This window comes from Oxyura jamaicensis, chromosome 1, assembly GCF_011077185.1.
Source record: "Oxyura jamaicensis isolate SHBP4307 breed ruddy duck chromosome 1, BPBGC_Ojam_1.0, whole genome shotgun sequence".
Taxonomy (NCBI): Eukaryota; Metazoa; Chordata; class Aves; order Anseriformes; family Anatidae; genus Oxyura; species Oxyura jamaicensis.
The window spans coordinates 122625346-122646540 of record NC_048893.1 but is presented as its reverse complement, the minus strand read 5'-3'; the positions used below and the strand labels follow the sequence as shown (position 1 = coordinate 122646540).

The 21195-nt window shown below is 39.9% G+C and overlaps 1 protein-coding gene across 11 annotated transcripts in view; it reads right to left on the bottom strand.

The window, feature by feature from the left end:
- SMPX (small muscle protein X-linked) overlaps positions 1-21195 on the bottom strand; it is a 40848-nt gene that overhangs the window by 6085 nt on the left and 13568 nt on the right. Inside the window, exons 5-6 of one of the 11 annotated variants that reach the window (XR_004748518.1) lie at positions 21123-21190; positions 3869-3967 (exon numbers count right to left, since the gene is read on the bottom strand). The exons of 5 other annotated variants lie outside the window; for them this stretch is intronic. The gene's annotated coding sequence lies outside the window, so the exon portion shown is untranslated. Of the gene's footprint in view, positions 1-3868; positions 3968-9182; positions 9194-11365; positions 12971-15719; positions 15850-19130; positions 19141-19948; positions 21191-21195 lie in introns of those variants that run through there. 5 more of the 11 variants (XM_035318457.1, XM_035318865.1, XM_035318591.1 and 2 more) reach the window with 5 other exon arrangements.

Below are 21195 nucleotides of genomic sequence, written 5' to 3'. Positions count from 1 at the left end.
GGAAAATTTTGTGAAAAGAAGGTAAATCCAGTGTCATACTTCCTCTGATTACTCTAGGGAATTTGGAATGTGAAATAAAGTTGGACTATCTTTGACTCCCCAGTTCTGTTACTCAGTTGATAAAAGCCTTGTCCTTCCTGAGACAGTAACCTGAAGTGCCAAGGGATCTGCTTTAATTCAACTGCCCTCACTTCCCGTCAGTGGGCACCACTTGCTAAGATCATCTTCTCCTGTGCAACTGCTTCAATATTTATATCGTGTCTGGGTCGTTGTCTGTACAGACAGCGGAAGAAGCAATAGGAAGTCAAATGTGCTCCAGGTGAACATACTAATATAGTGATGGGGCATCAGAAAGAGGGTTCGGGTTGCAAAGAGGGGTTCATCCTTTGCATCCCTCTCAGTGGTAGCTGGTTGACTAAATTAAAAACTCTATATTAAAACATGTTTTGCTTTCTTGCATGCTTTTCGCAAATTATTTCATCACATTTGTTAAGTTTCTGTCAGGATAAAAGTAGTGATCTCAAATATTTGAACACCTCTCATACATCTCAAATATATTTTCTCTCATATATATCTTTTCTTGACATGGTCCTGGGCAACAAACTCTAGTTGTCAGTGCTTGAGCACGGGGGGTCAGACCAGATGACCTTCGGAGGTCCATTCCAGTCTCTGCCATGCTGACATGTGTGATTCTCTGAAATATTGAAAACATTAAATAGTTTCTCCCTTTTTCTTCATCTTACCTACAGTAAAATGAAATATATCAGGAAGCAGCTAAAAAATAGAGATTCAGGTTACACACTTACACACAGAATTTCAATACAACGAGGGTCAGATTTATTTATTTTTTTGAGACTTACCTGACAATTTGTTTGTTTTTGATAATGAGCTTTTCTTACCTTTATCATTAAAAAAATACTGAAAGCCATATGTGCTTTCTCACATGTGTTGTTCCTCCAATTAATTTACATCTGTCTTCAGGCTAGCATGGGTAACTAAAGGCAACATTGACCCTTTGTACTCTTGTAGTTCAGTATGTGCACAAGGAAGCTGTAGCAGAGTATTGTGTAAGACCATGTCCAGTCAATAACAATAGACCTTAGGACAACAGCAAAAATAATAAATAATCAGAAGCCAAGAAAAAGCATTCCACACATTATATCTTGTTACCTACACTGACACAAAGCTTAGTCAGCAAACAGACTTGCAAAAGAGAGAAATTCAGTGTGGTGGCTCTGAAGTGACAGCTATTGAATGGAGGTCATTCAGATCAATATGTTATGGCAGCAAATTTATCTCCTGCCAAGTAAGGAACAAATCTCTGACATTTTTGAAAGGTATAAATTGGGCACTTAGCCAACATAACACAATTAAGAAGAATGGCATTGCGCTGACCTAATGGCTGCCATAACAGTTTAAGTGGTAACAAAGACAGATTAGATAACAGTATGTGTTGGAAGGTCTTTGGAGGATTTTTGGCTCAGCACAGTTGTATTAAACTGTGCATGGTTTCCAGGCTGTTCCCTTAGCTATTTGGAGATTGCAGCTACTTGAGCACAGTGGCTGTGTTATGCAAGTGGTTCACGGAGAGCTAATAAGCATGAACAAGAAACACAAAATCATAGACGTGAATATTTTTTATGGTGAGGTTTGTGCATGGACTCCTGGCTGAAGTCAGCTGAAGAAGCGGCTAGGCTTCTTTACCTTCTATACATCAGATACTTTTTAACTTTCTAAAGCAAACGATAGAGTACTGTGTAAGCACAGAATCCTATCAGTTCCCTCAATGACCAATATTTGCAATGAGTTGTCAGTCAATTAATTATGTAACAAAGGTAAAATCTGTGATTTTAGTTGAATACTACGGAATCTCTCACACTATCTTAGTCATACAAAGGATAGATTGGTTGTTCTTTGGGAACAGTTCTTATTCAGAAGGAAACAATCCCTTGTAAATTTTTCAGGTGGAAAATTTGTTCTTCGCTAATTCAGCTGCAGGCATCTCATCTCAAGTAGACAACAGTGCAGCTGGCTCACCCAGGGTGTAACATCTTGAAGTTTTCCTCAAGTTACTTTTTTTTTCTTTTTTTCTTTTTTTCTTTTTTTTTTTTTTTTTTTTTTTTCCCTCAAGCCTTGATCCCTGCCATGGACTGGAGAGCCAAACAGAGATGGCAGCTCTTAGAGGGTCGAAGCCAGGCAGGGTCCCACAAACTTGGAAACTGAGGTCCTTCCTCTGTCTAGGGACTTCAGTGCTCTTACTTACATGCAGAGGTTCTGAATCACACAGAAATTCTGGGGTCATCCAGGTTTCTGGTATCTCCAAGCTCCCAGCCCAGATGTGGATTTGCAGTAAGGAGCTGCAAATGACCATGTAAGGAGCTGCAAGTGACCATGAGCCAGCAGTGTGCCCTGGTGGCCAAGAGGGCTAATGGGATCCTGGCGTGCATTAAAAGGGAGCGTGGCCAGCAGGTCAAGGGAGGTGATCCTCCCCCTCTACTCTGCCCTGGTCAGGCCTCACCTGGAGTACTGTGTCCAGTTCTGGGCTAACCGATACAAAAAAGACAGGGACCTCCTGGAAAGAGTGCAGCGGAGGGCCACAAAGATGATACAGGGCCTGGAGCATCTTCCCTATGAGGACAGGCTGAGAGACCTGGGTCTGTTCAGCCTGGAGAAAAGAAGACTGAGAGGGGATCTTATCAATGTCTATAAATATCTGAGGGGTGGGAGACAGAAGGATGTAGCTAACCTCTTCTCAGTGGTTTGTGGGGACAGGACAAGGGGCAATGGCCACAAGATAGAACACAGGAAGTTCTGCACCGACATGCGAAAGAACTTCTTCACGGTGAGGGTGATGGAGCACTGGAACAGGCTGCCCAGTGAGGTTGTGGAGTCTCCTTCTCTGGAGATATTCAAGGCCCATCTGGACGCCTACCTGGGCAGCCTGCTCTGAGGATCCTGCTTTGGCAGGGGGGTTGGACCCGATGATCTTTCGAGGTCCCTTCCAACCCCTACAGTTCTGTGATTCTGTGATTTCTCAGTAGCTGGGCAGCCCTCCAGTCCGTAGGTGGAGCTGGAGCCTTCAGAGCTCCTTGGTTCTGTGTCCAGATCAATGCCCCTTCAGGGCAGCCACCTCACACCTGAGAAGTGCCCAGTTTGACCTCACCTCACAGAACATGCCCAAGAACAAAGACTGTTGAAGTCCTTGGGCAATATAAAACTGAAATATTTCTATTTTTCCTTAAAGAACAAGAATTCTAAATTTTGATTCTCTGAAAAGACCTAATGTCCATAACACTATGATTCTTGACTGAGTTACACTGCTTTTGTGTACAACACTAACAGACTAAGGTGTTGCAACTAGTAGCAGTTTCAAAAGTGGGAAAAAAAAAAAAAAAAAAAAAAAAAAGACCAGATTTCAGCCTTTCCAGTGAAAAAGAAAGAAATTCTTCCCATAACAAGTGCCTCGACTTCTTGACTAGTACTATAATATCACAAACATTATACTCTCTAGATCATGGAAATGTGCTCTGAACTTTTCTATCGTCTATTCAGTTGTATCAGTCTTTTTTTTCTTTTGTTTGGGCAGCTCTTGGCTCAGATCAGAAAGCCACCTAAAGCAATACAACATGGGCTGCTAGTTATCATCATTTAAATGAAGTAGCACCTTACCAAACACATTTTTTAGCTTAATGATTCACAACAGTAAATTTGCTGCAATAAATATGTTGGTTTTCAGGATGAAAATCAACAGTTTCTTAAAAGTGGGAAAGCATATCTTGAGGTTTGTCATAGGCAAACAGTTCATAGAAACTGAATTGATAAGGACTGATTACGCTTAACATTTCAAAATGGCATTACAAAGAAAACATACAAGCTCTGATACAGTTTTTATTATTGCCATTTCTACCTCTGCTGTGACTTTCTCTCTGGAACTACCTTTCATATTATTTCTGCACAGTTTACATATCTGGGGAAAAAAAAAAAAAAAAAAAAAAAGTGTTTGTTGCATATGTTTACATCATGTTAAATTCATTTTTTTGCTTATTTTTTTGCTTCAATTTTACCATTTTCATTAATGTTTACCCTCTGATGTCTTTTAACCTAAAATGTCATCCATATAAAAAGATTTTCAGGCTCAATTTCAATTGCTTTGTGAGTCTATGAGGTCATTTATGATTTTTAATGGGAACCAAATACCGAGCTGTATATACTAAACACTTTGATTAACATTGTTGATGAGAAGCTGCAATAGCTCTTTCTACCTCTGTCAATGAGAACTGTGCTGCAGTACTCACTACCTTTGAAATTAATACCTTCAGAAGGGAAAAATACAGCTTTTCCTTTGTGGCACTTTACTAAGGCCTGTTAGGTTCATGCAGGTGTGCGCCTATAATTACTATCCTTTGTAATTATTAATCAATATAGGGAGGAAATTGCTCTCTGAATGCATGTTAAGCTATTTTCATCCACATATACCACCTCTGCTTTAAAAAAGCCTTTGAGTTTTCTATTTAGAATCGCTCGAGGGCTTGTTCCCCTTTAAGGTATCATTCTGATTGCACGAGCAAGTATGTCCAAACAGCCTGTTAATGAAGCCATGTGACTTAAAGGGCTTAAGTAGTAAAAAATTTATAGCACTAAGATTAGAAAGGAATTTCCAGGACAGTCTAGTTTTATTTTATTTTAATTCCCCGTAATAGCAGTTCGGATTCTGAAGACAAAGCCTTACAGAGACAATTAAAGTTCAGGAATTACTGTGGTAGCAAATTTATCAGTAAGAAAGTAAAAATCTAAGAACAGAACCTGCAAAATACTTATTACCTCCTTTGAGGTGCTACAAATCCTATTGATTTCTCCAGTGATAGCCAAAACCACTTATCAGCTTTCAGGCACAGGTGAAAAACTGACAGTAGGAAAGCACCTAGGTGGTGGTGCACCATGAAAATAAAAAGAAGTTGCTAGGTCCCACTAAGAAATAATAAAATTAAAATTAAAATTAAAATTAAAAAATAAAATAAAGACTCATAACTGTGATGCCTTCAGATTGAAGATATACACAGAAGGAACCAGGCTAAGCACTATAAGGAATAAAATAATGATTGACAAAGTATATATAAAGCAGTAACAAAAATCAACTACTAAAAGAAAAAGTCCAAAAAAAAAGCAGTGCTATTTGAAACATCAGGACATCTTTTTTTTGTGTATGCTGAAAATGATGAAGGCTCTGTAAGGAGGCACTCATTGATGCAATATGAAATGCACCTACTGAGAGTTAATTACATGACTGGGGTTTCTCAACCAGGATATGTCTCTGACAGCAAAGTTTCCAGCTAGGAGAAAATGTATATGGTGGTGACTACTCTCACTGCACAGACTCCCTACAGTCAGCTCTTGGTCACCCACCACAGAGATAACTGCGGGGAAATTCCTCGCAGGTGTCTGCAGGTGAAGTACAGGAGGAGGAGGCAAGAACATAATGACTGATATTGCACGATGTAACCTGGATTAACCATGAGCAAACTATTATAAAGCTAAAAAGCAGAATTCATGGTTTTCAAAAGTGACTAATGACTGGGGGGAGCACAGCCTTTGGGGAAGGACGGTCATGAGATAACCCACCACAAGCACTACAGCTCCAAGGAGCCAACCTCTCTCATGTCCCTTGTATGGCAGCGCAAGCTGTGGGACCAAGGTCATTTTGCACTCCTCAGAACCTTGGCACCTGCTCTCATGGCATCCCTGCTCACTTCGGTCATAGTTTCACCCACAATTGCCAATTCCAGCACAACCAAAAGACAGTGCTTCCCATCTATTGATTTTGCCATGGAAAGTGTTGGAAGAACTTATTCTCCTTTTTTTTCAGGGTGGGCAGGAAGCTGGAAATCTAATAAAACAAAGCTTCTAGTGGAAAGTGCCTGATTTAGTTTAAAAATATATATATTCTTTATCAGGAAATTGAAAATCCTCAGATGTTCCGTGCGTTTCTTTGAATATTCAGGCCACCTAATTTTGCTTTGTTGTTGTTGTTGTTTTGTTTAGAAAAAAAGGTTGATTTGCGGGGGCTGAAATTTGGAGAAAGGTGACTGTATTTTTACTGACATTTTTATGGTTTCATAATGACTGTTCCAGTTAAATCCTTTCAGCAGTCTTATCATAGTCAAACAGTGCAATAAAAGTTTTGTAGGGATGGGTTATCAGCCTCAAGAGTATGCTGTTTCATGCCATATGAACTCTAAAATGCATAACTGTGCTGTATAGTTAAATGATGAAAAATGGTTTAAGGCACTTGGCTCAGACTTCTTTTATGCTTGCACTTCATTTGGTCCTAGCTCACCAAACAATATTAAAACTTTAAATTATAAACAAAACTTTCTCACTACTCCAAATGTAATGTATCATACAGCAAAATGCTGCTGCTGGAGAGGTTCTCTGATTTTACACCTAAATGCTCATGTCTTTTGTTATTGTCACACTGGCTACCACTTATTACCACAGATGAGTTGGCATTTTCTTCAGAGTGCATGCCCAGTGTTAAGCAACATTGCTTGGTATCTGCATGGTCTTCACATGCTGAGAAGGGTTATAAAATTAGCTGTATTTTTTAAATACAAATTGGTAAGCAAGAGGTAATGTATTTTTATTTTGTGGGAGTGGTAGAATCGCAGGGGCAAAGGCTGTGGAAAGTGAAAAAACTGGCACACTGTAGATTGCCATAAAGTCCTCCAGCAGATCCCCTCACTAATGGCATTTATAAAGTGCCGCTGGTCTTTGTTGCCTACTGACATCTGTGGAGTTGGTGCCTTTTTCATTTAAAAAAAAAAAAAAAAAACTGAGAAAGTACTTAAGAATAAGCACATATTAAAACAGTCTTAAGTTGATAAATGACTCACACAAGCATCAGCTAATCAGTTAAGACTGAACACACAGCCTAATAGTGCTGATTTGTATTCAGAAATTAAGGCATAGGCACCAAATTTTCTTTCATCTGCACTTCAGATGTATAGTCAGGTCATTTACTTCAGAGAAATACTGGTATGTACACAAGGTGAATTGGCATTATTGCATTAGTTTCGTAGCCACACAAAATTTCGCAGATATGAGATGGTCAGAGGAAAATTGTTTTAAGCTGTAGTCTTCAGATAACACTATATAAGGCTGTACAGGATGTTAACTCATCTGCACCAGTGAACACATAAACACGCACCCTTAGCTTCCTGAGTTTTCAGTTCCTACCACACTTTAACATTGTCTGAACATTTTTATTTCATTGTTCTTCAGAATTCACAAATCCTCCAGGATGCTAGTTCTGCCATTCATTTTTCATCACAGACACTTTCCATCTCTCATGGAACTTTAATGTTTGAGGGGAAAGGTCTAAGCATTAGATGTTAATTCATTAGGCTTTCAAAAGCCACATTTGAACCTTTGCATGGCAGACTTTGTCTTTCATTTGTCCCTGAAGAAAATGTGCACTTCATGCTGTTTTTAGAAAGCAATATTTCCAAGCAAACAAAAATGTTTTACAAAACAAAGTCTGATCATGTGTGTCCTGAGAGTAATTGAATTTTGGTGCCATTTGTACATACATAATTTGGGATTAAAGCTGTATGTATTTATATCATGACTGTTCATGAATTTCAAATTCCTGGGCAATGAAACTAGAAGCAAACAGCATCTTGGTGTACTGCAAACACAACCTTTCTTCCTTCAGTGAAGCGAAAGGGAAAATGGCAAGAGAATTATTAGGCTGGATAATTACAGGAGAAAAAGCGGAGCTTGCTTGATTTGTTGTTTGAGAGTTGGCATGGTCTGAAGCTGTTGAAGTTTATTTAAAATGCAATGAGCTTTTGTACCTTGGAGTATGCCAAGAGTCAAACTGGTCCAATATTTTCTGATGGAACATTTCTCCACTGGGAAAGGTTTACGCTTTGGAAGTGTAACTTTTTATGGAAACATCTTGCTTTCAGCAATTCTCCTGATGCAGCTTGGAACATTGAGCATGACTGGGCTGGGCAGTTTCTTATCGGCCCCTGTATTGGCTCCCCGGCAGCCTGCCAAGGTGCTGGCGCAGCTCTTTGAGGTGGGCTTCCAAGGGCCAACAACTTATGGCCTGCCAGACTCCCAAACCCTAATTCCTGCTCAGCACTCCTATCACCCAGAATTTGCTGGAGACAGTTTAGTCTTGCTAATCAGGAGAGAAGTAGTCTCTTTTTCAAAATCTCTGTAGTATGGTTTAACCCCAGCAGTTCTTCTGTGTTTGTCGTCCTGCTGAGGGCAGGGCCCAGCTCTGCAGAATAACATAAAATTGGCATTTCCAAACTGGCTCCACAGCCTATGCCTCATTTCTGCTTCTTGCTACATTGATCTCCAGCTTCATTCAGATGTGTGATGCAAAACATTTAAATGCTGCCCTTCAAGATTATTCGTTTTGACAGCTCCAGGCCCTGAAAAATTACAGTGTATGCCCCATCTCCCCCAGACTGCAAGACTGGATCACGAGAAGTTAAAACCAGGGGTGGGTGGGGTGGGGTGGGGCTCTGTTTGTTTAATTTGCTTCTTGGTGATTTGGCTGCATGGGTTCACTTCTCTCCATTTTCCTCTGCCACTGCAAGGGTCTTTGTAAACATCCCACAACGAATGGGTCATAAGCCAAACCCCATTCAGATGCTAAGCAATACTTACACGTAACAAAAATTAAAGAAAAAAAAAAAAAAGAAAAAACAAAACAAAACAAAAAAAACTCTCCAGTCCAAAGTGATTTCCAGTACACAATAAAACACAACACAATTGATGAAAATAACCACTTTGAGACATAGGGAGGGACAAGGAAATAGCAACTGAGATTTATTGGATATAATAATTAGCAGACTTGGAATACCAACTACTTGTCTGTTGACACATAACAATGATTTTTTATTATTTTTTTTATTTTTTATTTTTAAGAAATAGGCTTTCTGAGCCATATTAGGACAGTATTTTGAAAGTATTTATCAAGTTAAAGATGCAAAACCCCCAGGAGTCAGACAATTAGCATGTTTTTGGGAAGCAATGAGGTACACCTAGCTGCAGCATAGCTTGAACTGTTTTAGAAGTCTGCCCTCTAGTTGCCTGTAAGAGTTACTGGTCACAATGCATTATTTACGTAACTGTTTTAACTGTGATTAACCTCTCACTAACAATGATTTCGGCTTCTCTACCAAAAATAAAATTAAATTAAACATAAAACAATTAAATTAAATTAAATTACATTAAATGATAAACTAAAAATAAAAAATACAGCCAGCAATACATGGTGTAAAGCACCGAGATTCAGCATTAACCCTTCGGGCAATGTTTTGCACTAGAATCATAACGTAGCACTGGTAAAACCACAACTTCATTTGCAAATGCATGTTTTGAAAAGCAGCCTTTATTAATGACATAGCAAGCACAAGCACAGAAACAACTGTCAGAAAAGAGCCTTTTGCACGCCTCTCATGTACATTACTACTGAGGAAGGGGGAAATAGCATTAACTTGTACGAATCCCCTTCCCAGAAGGACAGAGAGAGATGGCAAGAAATGCCTGTGTCAGTAAGCACAGAAAGCTCTCTGGCAGTTAAAAATCACCATAACAAAATAACGGCAATAAAAAGGAGCCCTGGAGTCAGTGCAGCGCCGGGCAGGGCTGTCACAGAGCACTCCCCCTGTCCTCTGGCCTGCAGCCTCAGCCTGCCTGCCCAGCCAGGCCGCAGCAGCAGGTAGGGCTACAGTGGGGTTGTTTCTGCTGGTGGATTGCTTTGTTTCAGAGGCAGGCATCAGGGTAGCAAGCACTCTGCCAAGATCCGGGTATTTTAAAGGGATTTCACCAGCACTCGGACAGTTGAAACACGGCAAGGCACAACACACTGCACCATGCTGCTCACCAGCTAAAAGAGAACACGTGCCCAGCAATGGCAGCGCCAGACCTATTGTGTAAAGCTCTTCCAGTGGCCCTTCCTGAGGTCCCAGGGCAGAGGGGCTTTCCTCAACTGGGAGGCTGGTGTGGATCCATGTGGCTCGCCCTGTCAGCGCAGCTGTGCTGGGGGGCCGAGGTTGGGGAATGCAGGGGTGTCAGGGCTGGGACAAGGCAAGCGCCAACACTCACGAAGTAATGCCCATCACTGAGCTCTCTCAGCTTGATTTTGTTGCTGTTAATGCAAGAGCGGCAAGTTGTTTGATCTTGGAGACACTGAGAAGGGGCTCCTCTCAAATAAAGGAAATAGAAATCTCAGCCATCTCTATCTCTGGGCAGCAATATCCAATTTATTGATCATGAATTCTGCCTCTTCTGCCACCTTACCCAGGCTGTAATGCAAATAGCCCACATTTGACTATCCGTGCTACTTACAGTTACTAAAAATGCTGCTTTCTCCTGGTCATATGGCTTCTTCTCAACAGAATTCATAATGTGTCAGTGTCATTCTATATAAATATAGTGCACATCTGATATGTCTACAGATAATATCACAGCATGACTGAACTATGATTAATCATGGTACTATTCATCCACCTGTTTTACTTCAATATAATTCTAGCATGTGCAATAAAAAGGGGGCTGAGACAATGGTCCTATCCCTGCAAAAATAGTTACAGAAGAAATGGAAGTTAGGTGTGGTATTATCAAATATCAAATCAGGACTGGGAGGTTTCTGTGCACTTTGCAAATACTATTTTTTTTATGCTTAGCACTTAGTATGAAGCAAAACACAATTAAAAAGTAGAGCAAACAGAAGGAAAAGGATGTGTGATAAGAAAGTGACTGCTAGCTGCCAAAAACCAGCAGTCTCTCCAACCCACATTCTCTGCACCCTCTTCTGAGTATGTAACACTCTTGCTCTGAATTTTGTGCCCCCCTTGCCATAGGGAAGAGAGAGGTCTGAACAGGTTTGTGAACTTTAACAGCCATTTTAGACATAACTCACAGGACTTCTTCAGAAATGGATAAGCATGAAGGCATGACATCATACTCATGATGCTAATTTAATTTGACATATAACTGACTGTATTACAAAACTGTGTATTCTGACACTTGGTCTATGCAGTATATGCTTAATTCCTTGCATTATCTTGTTTCTTTAAGGCTACTGCGGGTCATGTGGTAATTATTTCTTCTTTTGAAAGCTTGTAGTTAATATTTTATACATGCAGATACACTACATATGAAGCTCTTTCATGTCAGCAAACTATATATATGCATGTTGTGTTTATAGTTTTTCATCATTTATTACAGCTTCCAATATTACCTGTTTTCTTGAAAGTGTTACATGTTTTGGAAAATTGGAAATATTTGAAATATTACATGTTGGAAATTGGAAATATTGAAATTATTATTATTATTATTATTATTATTTTCTACTCCAAAACATAAATGAAGGCATTGCAGCATGTTTCCTGTACAAGACTGTACTGTCAATATGCTTCTTGATTTTGCAGTCTATGACAGGCAAGCATTTAGACATGAGGTATTAGGACTGATTGGAAGACATAGAGTAAAACTGAACTTGTCTATGACATCCTGTTTCACAACACAAAATTAGTTTTTGCCTAAACAAATTTAAAAAAAAAAAAAAAAAAGTATGTTTTCCACAGGAAAATAAAAGAAAAAGATGAGAGGAATGAGCTGCTATTAAAAACAGGCTTCTAAGACCAATTAACTTTTGATTTTGAATTTTTACCAATGTGATTCACAGTTTCTGTGGAAAAGATTTATTTTCGTCTATTAGCTCTACAGACAGGGTTTTCTCAGGATTTACATAAAGCAGTTCCTTTTAGAGCATTCATGCAGCTGTATCAGTATGTGTCCTGGATCGGGTTGCAGAAGGACACAGAGGCGCATTCACTCTTAACAATGAACAATATTCAATTCGCACATACAAATTTGGAGTGGGATTTTGAGAACCACACACTTAAGTGATTTAAGAGCATAGCTCTGAGTGGCAATGGGATTGTGCTCTTCAATAATGGGGGCCAGAACCCTAGTGGTTTAACTGCCTGTGTTGCAACAGGAACCTAGGTGCTTCACTCCAAAACTTTGAGATGTTTCTCAAAACTTTGGTCTAACTATACCATAATCTCAAACTGTGCTCAAACTCATCTACAGATACCTGATTTTTCATAAACCTGCTCAGCTGAGTACTGGGGAGACATGTAACACTGAGCAACACCCAGAAGCATGGTGGGTTCCCACAGATACCTTCCTCTTCAACACCAACCCTGTTGCATCAGGCTTTGTAAAAAATGCAGCAGCAGCCACCTTCTTTTAAAGCACAGCTTGAGGAAACTGTTGCTACATGAATTAGCCTTAAGACAAGGCATACAGCGGTCCACATGCTAAGGCACAAGGAAGCAGGTTTCCCTACTGACAACTGAACTCCTTGTTAAGCTGCCGTCAGGCTCACAGTCTACAGATTAATTTTAATTCATTTCTGCACAGCAGTCGTGCTTTAGTTCAAAGTCTAGAAAAGGCTCCCCCTGCTGAGGTAGTCTCCAGTCTCTACGGAGGCAAGAAATTTTGGGTTTAATCCTTTTGAGGAGAAGAAGGAGTTGAACTGCTTTATTCCTGCATCCTGGGTGCATATGATAATCGCTGAGCCAGTGCAGAAGGGGGAGGGGGCTACCAGCACATTCCTTCTCTCACTGTGCTTTCAAATTGCTCTTCTGTTTATTTTAAAGAAAATACTCAGGTGCAAATCTGGAGGAGATGGTTCACACTCCAACCCAGTGTGAGGGTTAATGGCTCCTGACTCAACTCAGGATGTTGCTGAAGCCCCAGAGAAGACAATGTGATTGTTTTCAATTATTTTTCTATTAGCTGTATCTAAACAGCTCTCCCCTAAAGCTTCAAGATGCTGATTGCAAAAGTGGCTCAAGGATTCTTAACAGTGTATGCAGCAAAATCTCTTCGAGATGGCAGGAGAGTAAGCTTCTGCAGGGCAGGTTTCTGAGTGGACCTATGTGAACAGAAACACCTGGGGCTATGGGTGAGAACTGGGGACTCTATCCTGTAACCTCATATGTCTCCTTATGGCCAGTTGCCTCTTGGACCAGGACTTGTCCCTGAGCAATGCAAGTGCACCTGGCAGTGGAAGATAATGCCGGCCTTCCCCCAGGCTTTGGGACACAGCAATCAAGGCAGGAGTGGCCTGGTTCTGCCAGGTCAGTGCTGTAAGCTCTGGGCCATCTACTCTCCACTCCTATCTGCCCCACCACCTGTGTATGTATGGGGCACTTGCTCCCCATTAGCTCCCCTCTTTAAGGGTGCAGGCAGCCAACCAGTAGGTATTTAACAGAGGGTAGCATCCAGGCAGTTTTGTCCACTAGACCATCACGCAAGAGAACCACCTCCATGGCAAAGAGAGACTTTGGGACACAAAGAGCTTTCAGTGCCTCTCTGAGGCAAATGAGTCCACAGTAGTGAGGCACGTAGTTCTGCCATCCTCCATGGCTACCAGAAACAGCTGCCTACATAGTTTGCTGAAGGACGATGAAATTTGGCTCAAGAACTAGGCCTTTAGCCTCAGGTCAGCCCAAGCTTCTCAGGGAGCCAGTCTTCAGTCACCTCCATGGTATCTATTAAAGTAAGGCATTTAAGGAGTTGGAGCTAATTGGTCTAATTCTCATCCTGCCTTAGGGAAATAAATTTCTTGAATTTCAACCAAACTGCAAATGACTTCACACTTGGACATGTGATCATGTCATCCTGCAGCTCAGCAAGCTGACAAGCAGCTGAGCAGTACTGTTTGGCCAGGTTCAGCCTCTTATTCACCGCACACATGAAGCTGAACATGTACGTCCTCACCGAGGTTTCATACTCAACAGTGATTCAGGTGTTGTTTACTAACGTGTTTAACTGCAGTAGGTTGGCAGGCAACTGATTTGCCCCTGAAATAATTGTTCAAACATCTAATAGGAAACCCAACGCATGCATTTAGCCCAGAAGAAAAATAAGAAGAGAATATACAGAGCAGAAAGGATTACAAGTCTATGTCATTGCCAAATTTGGTACTTTTTGAATGATGGGCTTAAACTTTACAACAAATATGTGAGGTACACCCATCCAAATTAACTCTATTTTCACCAAAGTGAGTTGGAAAAAAAAAAAAAGAAAAAAGAAAATATGCCCCTTGTCTTCAAAAGGGAAAGCCTTTCTTGTCTTAAGGACAAGAGAGGAAGGTTACTTTTTTTTTTTTTTCCCAAAAAAATAAAAGCTTCTATTCATACCCTGAAGAGACAGATCAATTCAACTATTTTCAGACAAAACCACAAAATCAAGGAAATTTAGAAATACATGAGATCTGAGATCCTTAAGTAAATGCTCTGTACAACAGAGCACCTACTCTATCCCAGTATTTTACAGTCTTTTAGAAGGATACTGCACTCAAGAACAGCATGATTTGCAAACACAGAAACAAATAGAGGCTTGCTTTTCCCTGTGTTCTCCCTATTTAAGTTCAAATGTTTAGTTTCAAGTCTTCAGATTTGTATTATCTTCCATTTCAGCACACACTTTGTGTTGGTTTTGTCTCATACACAAAGGCTGTACCTTTCAGAGCCTTGAAATAACACCATCTAGCTACTGTCATCATGTCCTTCCCTTAGAACAAGAGTAGTTTGGCTTGGGGGAAGCTTTTTGTTCTTTGATGTTTCCTCAGCAAAAGCAATTTTGCCATCTGCTTGTGTACGCCAGTACTACTGCTACACTGCTGTCAAAACGCACTCATACAGCAGCTGACATGGGCCAGTTAGCCTGCTTCTCCCTGGGTTCATTTGTGAGCAAGCAAGGCTATTGCCCCGTACAGCTACTGCCCACTTCTTCCCTAAGTGCATTCACAGTCGCAGCGATTGTTCACGCCAAGATTACATTTCTGTATGGAGAAAGGCTCTGTAAGGCCATGCAGGAGGAACAGCAATTTCAAGACAAGGTTTGCTCTGAGGCAGCAAACAGGAACAAAGACCCAGGAGAACTAACAGAGGAAGGACTCGGTTTATTTTTTCAACCAATTGAACAACTGCATTATTAAATTAAAAGCAATGCTATGACAACTCTACCAAAGTGGGGGCGTGAGGTCTGAGCACCAAGTCTGAGGGTTTTATTCTGCTTTTATTGAATCCATGCCCGTATATGGAGCTCAGCCGTTTGTGCAAGAAACAAGCACAGCCACACTAATTTAACCACTAAATGGAGAGACAAAATCCCAGATTTTATACTTGTTCCCAAGTTTAAGCAAAGTTTAGTTCAGCTAAATTTCATTTAAAGTAGCTACAAGTTGCAGCAAATAAAATGTGAGAAATAAAGTATGACTCACAGGAAATATTTATTTATGTCCTGTAGCTTGTTCTCCTAGTGCATGGAATACATTGTATTTGAGACTGCTGCAGCAGGTCAAAGGGGAATAAGGTGGTTAAAACTGGAGCAGATAGGGAGAGCAAAAAACAGGTATCTACAGAATAATCTGCAGAATAATATTTCCTCAGTAGTGCTGCCCAATAGCAAACAGAGGTTTGAATTACTGTCATGGTGAGCTCTACCTATAGCTGCCATTATATGATGCTATTTTTTTCTCAGAAGGAATTTGCAACCGAGTGTGGAATAGAGATAGCCTTGACACTAGAAAGCTGTATTTTTTCAGAACAAGGCACACAAGGAATAACTGAGTGGCTGAAGCAGGCCTAATGCCAAGTATAGAGAAGGATTTGTGACACTTGTAGATGGTCTGCTCCCAGACGCAGATGACAAGGCTCATGCAATATCGAGCCAAAATCCTGAATGAGATGCCAAAAATTCCAAAGCACGGTGATGCAGTAATTTATGTGGTTCTTGAGCACAAGGCTGTGAAAACATGATTAGGTAGTCTCTTATCAAATGAAACGAATAAAAGCTATAAAACAAAATGATGAGGCACTAAATTTAGGGGAAGAAAATTCATTTGATGATCACATCAGAGCCATGATGTTTCAGATCATACTGCCAGCTTAATTGGCTACAATTTATGTAGGTCTGATAAAACCAGCTGAGCTGTTAATAATGTAGGAAGTTGCACTTCGTGTATTCAAAAGCAGTTAGCCTTCTTACTCTGACGGAGGCACTTGAAAACCCTTGTGCCCAGTTTTAACCCATCAGGTTAGTGACCGGAATTATTTGTTATTTTGGGTTCCTGATGACACCTGTCATAACAATGTCTGAGGGCTCCACACATACCGAAAGCTGGCAGGACCGTTTCTAGGTGCAGAAAATAGCCTTCATCTCACTCTTTTGTAGTGTTTGGTACCACCTCTTTCCTGCTGTCCAAATGGTTTCTAGCACCCGTGGCTCCCAATTAGCTCTACATGGTCTCCTGCACGCGTGCCTCAGGGTAAGCTCCATGTAAGTCAGGCGGCATTCTCCAAATACTAGGGTCTGTTCACCAATAACCCTAATCGAGGCCAAAGGCTGTAGGGATTTCTAAGATTTCCAAGTACAATACATGCCAGTCATACTTATTTTTTAATGTTGTGATTAATTCACACTATCTCTTACTACATATAGCAGAGATAAGCAAGAATGTAACCCGTCTTCACACTTCACCAGTCTCTCTATATCTGATAACTTCGGGAGGCTTCCTGCCTTTTTAAGTTTCATTTTAGGAGTGTGGAACCAGCAATAGTGCCAACTCGGGAATTCACTGAAAAGTTTAGTTCTTACAAAATCTGTCAGGAGCAGCACTGATGGAAACAGGATTATCTACAAGGGAGTGTGACAACAGAAGTTCAGGGCTAACTAATCAACAGAGGGATCACACAAAAGCAGGTACTGACAGCAGAGACTCATTTAAAAAATAATAATTTCAGCTTTCCAACCAAATACTTGGACCTTTCTCCCACCCTGAAGACTGATGGTTCTCATCTGAGAAAGGAGAAGAGATTTGTGAGACCAGATTGCCAGTGTGGGAAGTATTTTGTTACTTCAAGAGCATTAATGTGTCAAAGTGAGAGGCTCAATGAAGAAATTTCTTCTGTGTATTTGTTGAGGCCTGTTGACCTCTACATGTCTGCAAATTCTCTGAGTGAGCCCTGAATATGGCAATGGCAGAGTAGTAAATAACACGATCACGTTGTAAAAATTCATAGTGGCTTCCTATCACACTCGGGCTCCTGGGGAAAATGAGAGCACTTTGAGTTACTACTTCGTGCTTGTCTCTTCCAGTAAAAAAAACACCCTGTTTGAAGACATAGCTTGGAAATGAAAGATATTTGTTTTGCATATTTAATGTTTTGGAAAAAAAAAAAAAAATCCATTTTTGTAGCTTGCTTTGTAGCAAAATGTTTTCTGATTTTACGGGGTTTGTTTTGAAGTTATTAGTTTTCAAAACTACAATATACAATCTTTTTCTGTGTAACTACTTCATAGGGAAGCATTTGCTGCTCATGAGAACATTCCCTGTTCTTTACTCTCTAGAGTCAGTCTCTAAATGCATACCTTTAAGCCCTGTTAGGCATTTAGAAAGCAGCCCCTCCAGCCTGTTTACCTGCTCAATTCCACCATTTAACAAGTGAATGTGAAGGCAACCTCTCCTTGATTTGTAAAGGCCCAGAAACTACGTGCTGGGGCTTACTGCAGCATTTCAGCAGTGGTAGAAAAGAGACCCTCAGTTCATAATGGACATCTGCAGGCCATGTTAGAAAGAATGAACTAAATCTTTACTTTAAAACCCAGAAATTCTGGGAGACAAAGCATGAGTAATTTTTATTTCTTTAAATCAAGGAGATAACATGATTCCAAAGGTTTTTCTCATATCAAAGTATGTCCAGGGGATCCCAGTCTTCTCTTTTAATAAAAATTTCTAGCTCTTTTGCTTTAAAGTCTAGAAGGATGACATTGGTAGACTCAAAAAGAAAAAAAAAAAAAAAACTTGGAAACTTTAGCACATCAAAAGAACCTTAAATATTCTGCCAAGGAAACAAACAAAACCCACAACAACAACAAAACTCAGCTACTTAGTTTCTTAAGAAAATTTTATAAATTTAAATTTGCCTGGCAAAATTGATGACTGGCCATGAAATCCCCAAGCACTCTTAATCTGGAAATTCCACCACTGAAAAGAGCCTGGCTCTGACCTCTTTGCACCCTCCCTTCAGGTGTTTATGGACATTGATGAGATCCCCCTCTGAGCCTTCTCTGAGTTTGACAGCAAGAAACTGGATGATTTTCTTGCAAACAGATTCTTTCTCTTCAACCTGTTGTTCCCACTTGTGGTAAGGAAGGACATCTGAACTCCTCATATGAACTCTCCAACATCCTCTGGATGTAGAATTTCCATTTCTCACATGAGGTCTGGATAATTGGGCTTAATCAAATGAACACATTTTCTTAAAACTGTGGGGCTGTTCAAAGGTTCTCTACTAGCAAGACACTGGATATGTTTTCTGGAGAAAACATCAGTAACTTTGCTTGTTACTGTACAGCAGCTTAACTATGTTCTTCTGGTCTACCTGAGTACTGGAATGAGATGCAATCATTGAGAAGTGTATCCAAGCAGTGACATAAGGAGAGGTAGATGGCTACCATTCAAGTGAGATGCAGTTCAAAAGCAGTACATAGCATGAAACTGTTATTAACATCCACAGTACTCAGCGGGCAAAATTAAAATGTGTATTTTTAACCCAGGGTAATTGATATTTTTTGCAAATAATTAATAGTGACACCAAGGAACGTCTTTTAGTATGGATATAAGAGCTCTATCCTCTAAGGGACTTCTGTTTTCCCTTCCTCTCTCTTTCTTCTCCAAGTGGTGCCAATTTCAGAGGTTGCTGTGCTGACAAGACTCCTCGTTTTTTTTTGTTTGTTTGTTTTTTGTTTTTTTTTGTTTTTTTTTTTGTGTGAGACAGGAATGCTGTAGAGGAGGTAATGCTGCAAGTCTGAGCTGACCTGGGGAGTTCTTACTAGCTGTTTGTTCTTATGCCCTCAAAATACAACTCCCGTGCTGACAACAGAACTAATATTTGTTGAGCAGTTCTGCTCAGGAGACTTCCAGGTAAGGACCAGGGCTTCCCTGCAAGTACTGGCTGTTTCTCATACGGTGAACAGGACAGGCACCCTGTTAGTGGGCAACAGCCCAGGCATAGCTTAACAACCTTGTCTGACCAAATTCTGAATACATTTGTAATTGGGATTGAAATGAGAGCTTTCTCCAAATATGTCCAGAAGACAATGCCAGGGTAAAGGATATAGAAAGAATCCAAATATTCTATGAGTTCTGGTACTAACTGGCTGCAATTAATATAAACTATACTTAAGAGAAATTACAATTTTTGCTCAATCGTTATTTTCATGTGCAATCACCATGCTAGTTATCACATAAGGTATCACAACCATCAGTAACAAATCACAGCCATAGCAGGCTCCTTTTGTCAAATTAAATGCTTCCTACAATGGCTTTCTCAATAGGATATATACTTAGCTGATTAGTGTGTGCTATTGCATTGCTATTTTATTTTGTGCATGTTTCACTCTTATGCATGTTGAAATGTGTATGTACAAAGGAAGCAGCAAAAAAAATGTAGATAGAGAAAAGGAAAATGAATCACAACTCATTTGTATACTAAAACTGACTCCATCAAACTCATCGTCTGTAGTTCCGTGGAAGAAAAAAAAATCATTATGACAAAGCAGAATATGCTAATGAGTTAATTATAGATGACAGACCAGCAGTAAGGGATGACTACAGGAATATCTTAACTGATAAGCACTTTATGACCTTCACTGGATTCAGCTTTATGACATTTTACTAATTATATCCCTCCCACAAACTGTTAGACTCACAACTGTGATTTTAGTAAGTCTCTCGATATTCCCTAATTTGGTGAAAGAGCAAAAACAAAAATATTTAACAGAAGTTACTCTAAACTACAACTTATGCAGGAGTAGATTTGTAAATAATGGACCAACATAATGTTATTCATTTTTTATTTTTGCTGATGGGTTTGCACTCTAAAACCAAGCAAGAAAACATGGATCAACATCTAAACAAAATTGGCCATGTTGACTTGCAATTTACTGAAACCATCCATTGGCAAATGATAGCACTGAAAGGAAGTGTTAAAAATAACTGCTGTAGTTATAAAACCTTTGATATTTTTGACATTTTTATGTATATGTTTGATACTTTTATGATATTTTATTATAGAATCACAGCATAATGGAAATTATCCAGAGGATTTGGAGCTATTCCACCAGTTTCAGTGGGTACCTACAGCATACAGCATACCATGAGAAATATAAAAAATACCAACAAAGGGAAATCCCTCGACTGTGAATATCTGAAGTTTATTGTACTGATGTGAGAGAGAATTCATTTCCAAACAATGAAATCCAAAGAATGCACTCATTTATCAGTATGCACTCTGCACAGACATATTCTGTTGTCCAGTCAATGCATCATTCTTTATAGAGCATCGCTTTCAGAGGATGGTCAGTAACCCCTTCTTGGACATGAAGCAGCATATCAGACAGATGTTAGTATGGACTTGTTGCACAAAAGATAATCTTCACTGGCTTGGAATGGACAGTCATAAAACAATTCACTGACTACACCACATTTTATATAAGGCTACAGGTCATGCCTAAAACAACGGAACTGATGAACATCCTCTATGGGAGACAGTCCTTAGATTTAGTACCTTTCCAGGCTGCTGGATATGGCAAGTGATTGATTTACATTTCAATTTTATGTAGAATTTATGCATATGCTTAATTCTGCACTGCAACTAAAACTGAACTCCTAGTCTCCAGTGAGTACCATGTCTGAAAATCTTCTAGAAATTAAGTTTTCAGATGTGATCTGTGACTGTACTATCCAAAATCTACAACGCAGTATTTCTCACATCAGTCAGATAAACAGGTAAACAGTGATCACATTTAGCATCACTGCAGGAATATTTGGAATCAGAAACACTCCACTGCTTATCTCCTAGAGGAGACACCTCCAATCAATCACATGCACTTCCAATGGGTAATTAATGGCTGAATGTGTGTAACCTCTGATCACCTCCTGCTCCCAAATGCACAATGTTATTTCACACAACCATTCCCTCTTGTCACCTTCCTGTATTTCAGAGTCCCCTCACCCTTTCCTCCTTTCTGCCCTTTCCATGAATGATGTGATCAGCCATCCCATCTGTGTCAGCCTTGGGACCTGAT